The 11,723-nt window shown below is 41.1% G+C and overlaps 1 pseudogene; it reads right to left on the reverse strand.

Annotated features, from left to right (window-relative positions):
* Positions 1–1,083: 1,083 nt before the first annotated feature.
* Positions 1,084–1,489, reverse strand: LOC102134271 (large ribosomal subunit protein eL27-like; annotated as a pseudogene).
* Positions 1,490–11,723: the final 10,234 nt, after the last annotated feature.

An 11,723-nucleotide genomic window follows, 5' to 3' on the forward strand; every position in this document is an offset into this window, starting at 1 on the left:
CCAGTAGGGAGGAAGCTGGGGGATTAAATTCTCTAACTTCCTATTCTCCCAGTCTCTAATCTCTTGTGGGTACCTCCCATTGACCGAACTCCTTTAGAAGGGGTATGGAGAGGGAGCCCATTGATGCAGCCCATACAAGTCAGCCTCCTGAGACACAGAGCAGGGTAAAGGGTGGAGAGAGGGTGGGGAGGGTGAAGGAGAAGATATGTAATGCAGCTGGGCTGTAAGATCTGATAACTGATGCTTATATGCAGTCTGAGCTTTATACCACAATAAGTGTTCCTGAGAATGGTTTCCTAACAGATCAGATAATTCTGGTCTTTAAAAAATGAAACTGTGTTCTGCCTCTGCTTCCTCCAACTCTTCTTTTTAATTTGTATCTTAATGATTTGAAACAATTTGTGTGTGATCTAACTGCATGTACCCTTATTATAAAAAGTACAAAAATAACTACTGTCTATGCTAGTGATGTAATTTTATTGTCACTAACAAGAAATGGCCTCTTTATCTTACTGGAAAATAGAGTGGCTTGAATTCAACTTTTCTATATTCAAAATCATCGTTTTTGGCAGATAGTATTTGCAATTTAATTGGCTTATATCTAATGATTATATATAGCTGGCCGACTCTTTCAGCTATTTAGGGGTACGTTTTGCAACCATTTTTCTCTGGTGGTTTCAGTAGAAAATGATGCTACTTAAAAGTGGATATTGCTTGGGCATGTTATTGACATTTGTTTGTTTATTTCTGAGACTTGGGAGATTAGTAAAATCTATTTCAATCTTTTTTTTCAGATGCAAATCATAGCATCCTTGCCTACTCAGTAAATGTTGAATTAAAGAGTGAGGGAATGAACTTTGTAGCTTTGATTTTATTTTTCTTTCCTCCAAATGTTTTGAGAAAACAGCGTGTGAAAGTCTGGAGGAAAATCTTGCCCTTACTGACAGGTCCTTCACTGAAAACCTCCACATGGAGGCAAGGTGGCCAGCGATTTGGGTCTTGGTTAGGAGCCTTCATTTTTTTTTCTTCCTTTTTTTATTTTTATTTTTAAAATTTTTAATGACCCCCCCAAAAAATCTAAAATCACAGCTTTTGGAAGAGCCACTTGTTCTTTTACCTCTCTTTGAATTTGACTTTGGCTTCCCTTTGGGCCTTGTGTTTAAGAGGAGGGTCTCTGAAGACATCCTTGTTGATGACAGTTTTGTCCAAGGGCGTATCCACAGAGTGCCTTGTGGGCATGAGGTGACCGTAGTTATAAACTTTCACAAAAGACTTGATCTTTGACCTCTGGGTGCTCTTCTTGCCCATGGCAGCTGTCACGTTTCAAGGATAACAGTCAATTCCAGCCAACAGAGAACAGCTGTAGGGGCATTCTAAGGTGCCATCATCAATGTTCTTCACGATGATGGTTTTTGCATCCAGAGTAGCATCCGGTGTAGTGTCTGGCCCAGACCAACACTACTTTCCCAGGTTTTATGAACTTGCCCATTTTGACAGCAATCACCCAGGCCTACCTTCATTTTCTTTAAAGGAAGTGAATCTACCTTCTACTTGGTTGATTTTAAAGGCATATGGACTGTCTTATTTTAGCAACACAGATTTCATGCGGTTCATAGTCTTGTCAAATGTTACAATTTGGACATCTCTTTTGCCCAATTCCTACCAAAAGCTTAATTAGAAGACTTAGCAGCTCTAATTGACAGCTGGATATATAGTTTGTTTTTTTTCCTTTTAGAGACAAGGTCTTGCTCCGTCACCAGGCTGGAGTGCAGTGACATGATTGTAGCTCACTGGAACCCTGAATTTGTGGGCTCAAGTAATGCTCCCTACACCTCAGCCTCCATTAAGGATATATTGTTCTTTCATCATCCTAGATAAGTGTTTCTCGATAGAACTTTCTGCAGTGATGGAAATGTTCTGTAACTGTGTATCCATCATTAATAGTCACTAGCCATGTGTAGCTATTGAGCATTTGGAATGTGGCTATTAAAACAAAATAATGGTACTGAAAATGTTTAATTTAATTTTAGTGAAGTTTAAATAGCCACTCATGCCAGTGGCTTCCATATTGAACAGCACAACTCCGTAATTCTAAATTTTATCCCTGAATCAAGCTGAAGTATTTCTTCTTTGGCTTTCCAAAGAATAGTATTTATTGAATAGCAAATTTCTATGTTTTCCTTAATCATGGTTTTAAGACATATTCTCACATTCTTGGACACTCCCCCATCAAAAGATGGAGACTAAAATACCCTTCCCTTGAATACAGGTTGGTCTTAGTGATTTGATTCTAGCAAATGGGTGTGTTAGAAGTGATACTATGTGATTTTTGAGGCTAACCCATAAAAAGTGCGAAAGTTGGCTTGGCTGTCTTCCTCTCAGCACTTGAGCTTCTATGTAAGAGTTCTAGCTGCTCTAACACTGCCATGCTGGAGTCACATGGAGAGACCACCGAGAGATATCTGACGAGGACCAACTGTTCTAGCCTCCAGTTGTTTGAATCTTCCTAGCTTAGGCTCTAGGTTACTTCAGACCCAGTCACTTTGTGACTACAGTTCTGTAAGAGACTCTAAGTGAGAATTGCTTAACCCCTTATCTTAGAGATAATAATACACAATGTTGTCACTTTAAGCCACTATTTTGGTGTTGTACAGTGATAGATAACTGGAACACTCTTGTAAAAGGATGCTGCAGGAAATAGTTCTATGAAACTTTTTGGCATATTCATTGTTGGGATTTTTGAGTACAAAGTTTACTACATCAATTTCTCTTGAATTTTAACAACAGGAAAATCTGTATTTTCTTGAGCAAACAATAGACTTTTACTTTAATACATTTTTGCTTTGGTTGGTAGGAAGCTAAAAGCTAAATTTATGTCCCACTTTGTAAGTAAATAGGACCATCAATAATTTATTTCTGTGTGTTTGCTTTTTGTTTAGCCTTATCTTACTGTTTTTTAAATTTACCTTTTTTCTTTTTAAAGACCTTAATACAGTATATATTTTGTCAAGCTATTTCCAAAAGTGAATGCAAATAATGTTGGGCTTTTGCTGAACCAGTATGAACTGTAAGATCATCCAGTAGATTAGCAATGATGGCTGAGAGGGCTCTGGAATTTGTAACTCTTCAGTGACCTTATTTTATAGTAAGAAAATAAGGCTCTGAAGTGACTGCTGAAGTATACAGAGTTAGTAAGCAGCAAAATCTCAGCCCAGGAAAAGCTGTGTCTTACTCCTCATTCAGCCATATAGCACCCATTGGTCAGATACTGATTCGTTATTAAGTGTCAGCTCTGGGCCTGGTTGCTTGAGGATGGGATGGTGATACAAAGATAAATAAGACTCAGCTGAGGAATTGAAACTCCAGATTATACCTGGTGGGATATAGTACATGTGTTTAAATATAAAGTAATATATCACATAAAAGAGGCACAAGTGAAGCTTTTTGAATGTTCAGAGGAATGAGAGATCACTTCCAACTGGGCGATCATGAAAGCTTCAGGAAAAAGTGTTATTGAGCTAGGCCTGGAAGGATGGACGTGCTTCACACATGCAGGTGTTAGGAGAGATGATGGGGTGAAGGAAGAGAAGACTAGTTGCCATGAGTTGAATACTGGGAATTTTAGGCCCTGTGGCATTTGGTGGGGAAGACATTTTGAGCAGGGGGATTGTGATACATCTCAAATTACACCAGGCAAGTAGTTGCTTACTATTCTGTTTACAGGTTCAACCCTGCCAAGGGCATGCGACCTGCAAATGAAATGTGGATGGGAAGGATGAGAGAGAGAGAGAGAGAGAGAGAGAGAGAGAGAAAGAGAGAGAGAGAAAGAGAGAGAGAGAGGATATTAACTAAAGTTTCTACATAGCTGACTGCTCAGAAAACCCAACACATGGGACTATGTCCTGAAGTAACTGCCTAAAACCTTTATCAACAAATAGTTTTTAGGCTTTGGTATGGAGGAAAAAATTCTGGAAGAGACTCTACAACATTTCACAACACTGCAAACAGGGGGCATTTCAGGACGTCCCTGAGGAACACAGCAGCATGCTCAGCTTCCTCTTAGACGGCCTTGAATTTCTTACAGCCTCCTTATGACCACAGGAGCCTGGTGATCCATGGAACAGTAAGCCCAGCAAAGCCCAAGAGTGGGGCTCTGGAGGGAAAGGTCTGTTGTTCTTTGTAGAGATTGATGGATTTGTTACAATTAGTAATAGGTGGCTTTCCTGGAATTCTGCAATTACCTCTTGAAATAGGGAAAACTCGGATCACATGGATAGGATATTGCTAAAGAGGTGAAAACTTACTTGGGCCATTTAAACAGGTTCCTACCAGTTTCCTGTAAGTGAAAGTTTAAATAATCCTCCTTTCTCAGTTAGGAAGAGAATCAATATCTGATTACAGCAGAATTCAATGCCATTCTGCCTGATTCTTCTAGGCTTACAAAAACCACAGAAGGCAAGAGCTCAGGTGGATGAACCACGGTGTCCTGACACAGAATGCAACTTCTATTCTGTTTTCCATAGAGTGTTTCCAGCAGTGTAAATCAACAATAATCATAGTTGCTATGTTAGTGTTGTACAATGCTATACAGGTGATAACTCACTTTCACAAGCATGTCTTATCTAATCTTCATAAAAACTCAATGAGGTGAATATCGCTCTCCTACTTTTACAGAGGAGAAAACTAAGGCACAAGTAACTAAAGCAAATTATCCTAAATCTTTGGATGACCATGTATTAGTGATTAGGGTTTATGTCTGGTCTTAGGAGTAGAAATTCATTTGTGCTCTTGAGCAAGGTCCAAATATGAGAGGCAGGATTGGGAGCTGTAGGTTTAAGGGTGAGTTCAGAGCTGCATTGGGCAAACATCTGATCACCTAGGGATAGGCTGTCCCCAGACAGGGACAATCTTTTACCAGTCTTCTCTCTGCTTGGGAAGGTAATCAGTGGCAGAGACCCTCACATCTGGGAGTGACCAAAGTTATATGTTCAAATCTTTCATTTTTTCAAATGAGGAAGCTGAGGTTCAGTGAAGTTAGGTGGCTTTCAAAGACTCACACAACTAACTGATGATGAAAATGGGATCATTACCTAGTTTTCTAGTCTTTACTGGAATTTCTGCCACTGCACCTCGATGCTCTTCCTGCTTTTCTCTCTCTTCTTTCCATTAGATAGAAGTGTGTTTACAGTGTAAAGTGATTGGACATTTGTTAGGTAAGTAGAATAAAAGTAGCAATTGCTACTATTCATTGAACACCTATGGTGTGCTACAATGTGCGCTATATACTTCTCATGCATAATTTTTCATCTTCACAAGAACTCTGCAAAGTCTCTCTTCTCTCTCTCTCTCTCTCTCTCTCTGTGTGTGTGTGTGTGTGTGTGTGTGTGTATATATATATATATATATATTCGAGACGGAGTCTCACTGGAGTGCAGTGGCATGATCTTAGCTCACTGTAACCTCCACCTCCTGGGTTCAAGCTATTCCCCTGCTTCTGCCTCCTGAGTAGCTGAGATTACAGGTGCCTGCCACCATGCCCAGCTAATTTTTTTTTTTTGTACTTTTAATAGAGATGGGATTTCACCATGTTGGTCAGGCTGGTTTTGCACTCCTGACCTCAAGTGATCTGCCCACCTTGGCTTCCCAAAGTGTTGGGATTATAGGCGTGAGCCACCTTGCCTGGCCCTGCAAAGTCTATACTTTTATCTCTGTGAGAATACGGGACCAGCGATGGGGAGGGACTTGCCAAGACAATTTCAAGCCCCTGCTTTTTTTTTTATGCAGCATGGCCTCTGCAATAATTTATCTTTTGTCCTAGAAAACAGAAATATTTGAATTTTTTATGTGGTCAAATATCACTTGTTGGAAATCATTAAAATTCAAATTGTCTGTGTTTATTCCTAGAACTATACCTGATTAAAAAGGGAGATAAGGGAGATGAATCAGTTATCGCCTTTAAACAGAGTCTTTAGAAGTCTTGATTAATAAGTATTTTTCAACGTGAAGGAAAACCAACATTTTTTTTACAACTATAATTCAAGTTGTATGTTTAAGTAATTTTTTTAAAATAGAGATGTTTTGTTTTTAACCCTTATTCCTCTAGCATGCTGGTGCAGAGTTCTAGAGGCACTTTTGTATTAATTATTTCTTTCCTTCAAATTGAAATACCTTCAGGAGAGCTAAGGATATTTATCATTTAAACTCACAGTTTGATACACTTGCTTCCTCTTAGCATCTGTGATATGCCTTCCAAATTGAAAAAAAAAAAAGCATTTTTTTTTTTCTTTCACTTGGAAGACTTTAGGAAATGGGAAAGTCTGAGCACTGTGCCTCCCAGGAAGAATTTGGATCACTGATGGGCAGTATGAAATTTCCTGGGCCTGGGAATCAGAAGGGAAAGGGTGCCAGGAGGTGGAAAAATGGTACTGACAGGGATGTGGCTGTTCCTGGCCAGCGTGCCCTGAAATCCTGATGTGACATAGGCGGTTAATTACTGCACTGTCTAGAGGTGTCATGATGCATCCTTCAGCATGATTCCAGACACAGCGCCTCTGTCATTTGACTCCACTCTTTTAACATGGATCCTCGGCTTCCATCTGCACAACCTCGCATGGTCGTATCTCCCACAGAAATGAAGGAAGAGTCTTCTTCCCTGAAACAGCAGGGACTTTGGTGAAGTTCATCATGATGGTGCTTTTTAATTGACTGTCTTGGCCTTTTACTTGTTTTCTGACCCTTGGACTTGCATTGCTCCTTTTCTGACCCTTGGACTTGCCTGTGGGTTTCCTGGTTTCTGACTGCTGGCTTGGTTTTTAACCTACGCACTTAACCTGAACTCCTGATATGCATGTGATTTCTGACTGCTCATTTGGCTTGAAGCCTTATTGACTTTTCCTGTTCCCAGCTCTGCCTGTAATTCTTAAACTCGTTGTATTTTTCTATCTGGCTTCCCATCTTGGCTCTAGGACTCTTTGTCAACACCAGTCTTGATCCAATAGAGAGACTCAATCTCATTGGGCAACCAGGTAAACAAGAGGACTGGTGAAGGGGTTGACAAACTTACATCTTTATCTAGCATTTGGCACAATTCTCATGGCCTTTCTGATCATGGAGTTGACTTCATGTAATAAAACTTCAAAGAAGGCTTGAACAGAAAAAAATTTTGTAATCAAGAGACAGTAATTGTTATCCTTTCCAGTTGTTGAGTTAGCTACTCCTCTGTAAATTGTAACATAGAATTCCAAATTTATATTGAATTCCTGCGGTGTCCTGAAATTGGGGTCAGTCTACCTTTCCAAAGAAGACCAGACGTATTTCTGTGACACAGGATCTTTTACATAGGATTCATGGGTAATAATTTCTGCTGCTCCTTCCTTATTCCAAAAGTGAGCAAAAGTCAGTTTTTCACACAGGTAAAGTTACTAGAGTTGTGTGCAATCCTAATTTATCTCATTAGGATATTATTAAAGGAAGAAGAATGTCCACATTCAAGATAACTAATCCAAATCAAGATCTTCAGTTGGGAAAATCAGACTCAATAATATCAGATCCTGGCATAGCTCTAGCATGTTGTCTTGCAGGTATGTTGAGAGTATACAACTATGGGTAACCTCTTGGGCAAAGCAGCTCAAGATTAATTTCTTGTCATTTTCCACAAATGTATCAATGCATCTACAAAGTAAAATGGGATGGGTTCTCAACTGTCAGTTCTTTCGAACCATTGTTCTTAAGAATTCACGTTGAGTTTATTTCTAGAATTTTAACTGATCATGACAGATAAATCTATGAGTCATTGTCATCTCTTAGACACTCATGATGGTTTTAAGGGCATGTTGCAACCACTTCTCTGTCCAAAATAAAGCAATTTCAGGTGTGGCCCATAAGTAGTTAATTCCACAATGTTGCATTTTTTATGCTCCACTTGCAGCTGATTTGTGAACTCTAGGGTTTGGTGGGGTTGGGAATGTTGACCTCAGGAAGGATTTGGGAGAGTGCTTGGCAATCAGGTGACACACCAGCAGTTCCTTCCCATCATTAACTTGGCATTGACTGGACAAACAACAGGGCACCATTCCAGGTGTGTGTCTTTTGAACTCCTAAGCAACAATTTCCTCCCATTGTGCAACTCAAGAAGTCTGATAAACAGTGTGTTTGGCATTCTGTTCCTGGAAATGTCTCTTATAGAGGCCACCTATAGGTGTTCTAGAGTTGACTGAGGGATAGTCAGTGTTGGATGATGCCACAGTGGCTACCAACTAAGTCTGTGTGGCAATAAAACACATCCTATATAAGCAGAGACAGAGATGAGCAGGGGAAAAATCCAAGCAGGATGTAGAAACAAATCAAAGGATGTATCACTCAGGCAACCAAGGTCATGGAGAGCAGAATAGAGCACCAAGAAAAGAGTTCCTGATAAACCAGTGCACTAATTGGAAGTGTTTGTGGTGATGGGAAGAAGGCCTCTGGAGGCCTCCAGGGTGAGTTAAGGCAAGCAATCAACATGTCAAGGTAATTTGTTAGCAGTACTGGCTTTGGGTTAAGGTGTATAAACCTGCCTGCTGTGATGTATGAAGCCTGCTAACCGGAGGAAACTTGGTCATAGAAGGACAGCAGCAAAGTGGCACCTGCTTGGAACTGACAAGAGGAATCACCTGCACCTGTATCTGTACCTGTATCAACTGCCCCATGAAGGCAGGCCCTAATTACAAACCACTTATCTAGATGGAGGGGTGGGCATGGCCTCTCTATATGACCACAGGATATTTCCAAGTTTCTCTGATCTTGCTGAGTAGTTCTTATGAAAGGATGCTCTCAAAGAGCTGCAAAAGAGAAATAAAGGCTTTAATGAAGGTGCATTTCTACAGGCCAACCAGACGCTAATTTGCCCTCTGAATTCACACCAGTTGTGCACACCCCTCACCAACTCATTCAGAGCATATGGGTTGTGCGCATTGACCCTGCAGTGACTCTGCTTTACATTTGAATGATCCCACAAACCCAGACTGACTGTGCACAGCCTCACCTTCCCAATGAGCCCCCATAGGTTATACACCACACACTACATTGTCACTCTCACAGTTGGCTCTGTACATTTCTTACTCTTCTGCTAAGCTCGCACCCTTCACCATCTTAGTGATTTCTTATCCACTCTGCTCAGCTGAGATCACATGGCCCACCACATTGACTTCACACAGATTATACAATACTATGACAGCACCCACTCTTTGGTCACCCAATATCTGTTTTTCTATTCTTCCTAGAAATAAACCCTGGTTTAACCTTATGCACAGCTAAGAGACAACATTTCCTAGCCTCCCTTGCATTCTTATAACATTTTGTTATGTGATTAAGTTCTAGCTAACGAGATTTGAACAGACAAGTTTGGGTGGGACTTCTGAGAGTGTTCCTTGAAGTGAGACGAAATTCTGGGGTCTCATCTTTTGACCTTAGTCTTTCCATTTTCCCTCCCCCACCAGCCCCTTTAGTTTTGAAAACAGATGGATTGGCCAGATTTCATCAGTCATCTTGTGACTTTGAAAATGGAAGCCACCTAATAAGAATGGTAGGTCCATAAGTTGGAGGGGACCTGAGATCTTGATAACTTTATGGGGCAACAAAACCACTTCCTGGGCCTTCTATCTTGACTTCTTTTATGGAAGATGAGCCCCTAGTTCTGCTTAAGCCACTGTATTTGGGTCTCTGATACTACAGGTGAATGCATTTTTTTTTTTTTTTGAGATGGAGTTTCACACTTGTTGCCCAGGCTGGAGTGCAATGGCTTGATCTTGGCTCACCACAACCTCCGCCTCCCAGGTTCAAGTGATTCTCCTGCCTCAGCCTCCCAAGTAGCTGGGATTACAGGCATGCACCACCACACGCGACTGATTTTGTATTTTTAGTAGAGATGGGCTTTCTCTGTGTTGGTCAGGCTGGTCTTGAACTCTTGACCTCAGGTGATCCACTGGCCTTGGCCTCCCAAAGTGCTGGGATTACAGGCGTGAGCCACTGTGCCCGGCCAGGTGAATGCAATTCTTACTGATGCAACCCCTCACCATTCTACTGAGCTCACCCTGAGTATGCATGTGCTTGTCATCCCCTCAGTCTATGTGTACTCTATATATTGTCATTTGACTGGAATGGTGCATATGTGGAACAGCTGTCTTTTACTTTTTTGAATGCTAAGAATAGTCTCTGCACTTTTCTTTTGACTTAGTCATATAAAATAAGATGGATCAGACTCTCTGAGGTACATAAATCACATTCTGTAAATGTTAATGGGGAGAGGCTAACACAGTACAACACAAGTTGTACACAGGAATCAATACTCAGGTGGTGCAGAGAGATGTTGGGATCAATGGTTCTTCCTTCCCTGAGTCAGCACCAAACCATGTCATGGTGATTACTTGTGCATCATGGAGGCTGGGATAGGGTCTTCAATGGCAGATGTTGCCATTCCTTAGTGTAAATCTGAGTCTCACCCACTACACTTCCCAAAAGACTATATTTGAAAAAAATTTGCACATTAATGTATTTTCCTTACCTTACACTTTTCCCTATAAAAATCAAAGGGAACAAAACTCAAGGTAGGGAGATAGCAACTGGAAAGCAGGAAGTAGAAAGATGGGCTCACACGAGGGCTGCCCAGTACAGGAATATGGTGTGAATGGTGCCCCCTGAGGGTGCAAAGCAGTGTTTCAGCTTATTCCCACCTCCACCTCATCTTCCATCCCAGCTGCTGTCAGAGTCTTTGGACATGGCCATGGTGACTCTGGTTCCAGCGCCTCCTTATCCTTTTGGGAAAAGCCCATTCCCCAGGTGTTAGCATGGTGGAACAGAGGGAAGGGTCCTATCGAAGGACAAGTTTTCAGATAAATGGTTACCACAGCAAGGACTCTTCAGGATGCAAAAAACAAACTTGAGAAGAGCGTGCTTGAAATCTTTAGATAGGAAGCTGATACCTGGGCATAAAAATCACCTTTTCTTGTTTCATCACAACTAAGAGGCATGACTTAAAACCTTTAAGAGTAGATTTAGTATAAAAATGAAATGACATTATGTGAAACAAGGCATTCTTAGGTTCCTGGACTCTGCACTTCTAGGCCCTTCTTTACTAGTTGAGGTACCAGAGGAACCATAGGATGTAACTCAATGACTCCTTTTGTAAGACTCTTAATGACTGGCTATGACTGGCAGGTGGGGGCCTGTGACTATTTGGCAGCCTCAAGGTGGTTTGTCATACTTGGGGCTCAGAGGAAGTCACATATGTGAGTCACAGTCACCCCCTATTTTGCTCTTTATGGATTCTACTTGGATTGGGCATTCATACAGCTATCATTTCTCTAATAAATAACCCATGCTAATTTTTCAGTGATGGACTTCACATCTCCTTAACCTCGCTAGGCCTACTTTCTGCCCACTTTGCCTATTGCAGGCTTTGTGTATTATTTTTATCTTTTTAATTTTCATGCCGTCCTGTATAATAAAGAAGTTGCTGCTTCAGTCTTCGTTCTTTCCAGTCTGGCCCATATTGTCACCTGTGGGTAAGAACAAGTTACTTAGCCCTTGGAGCTTCAGTTTCCTCATCTGTAAAATGAAGGTAAAGTGTGGCCTGAGGACAAGTAGCTCAAGTAAGTCACCAGCTGATAAGTGATTAAGTCCAGGCCTGCATCCAGGTTTCCTGGTCCCCTCTCCAGTCTTTCCTGTGACACCAATAACTCACAGCT

Source organism: Macaca fascicularis, chromosome 1 (genome assembly GCF_037993035.2).
Source record: "Macaca fascicularis isolate 582-1 chromosome 1, T2T-MFA8v1.1".
In the NCBI taxonomy this organism is placed as follows: Eukaryota; Metazoa; Chordata; class Mammalia; order Primates; family Cercopithecidae; genus Macaca; species Macaca fascicularis.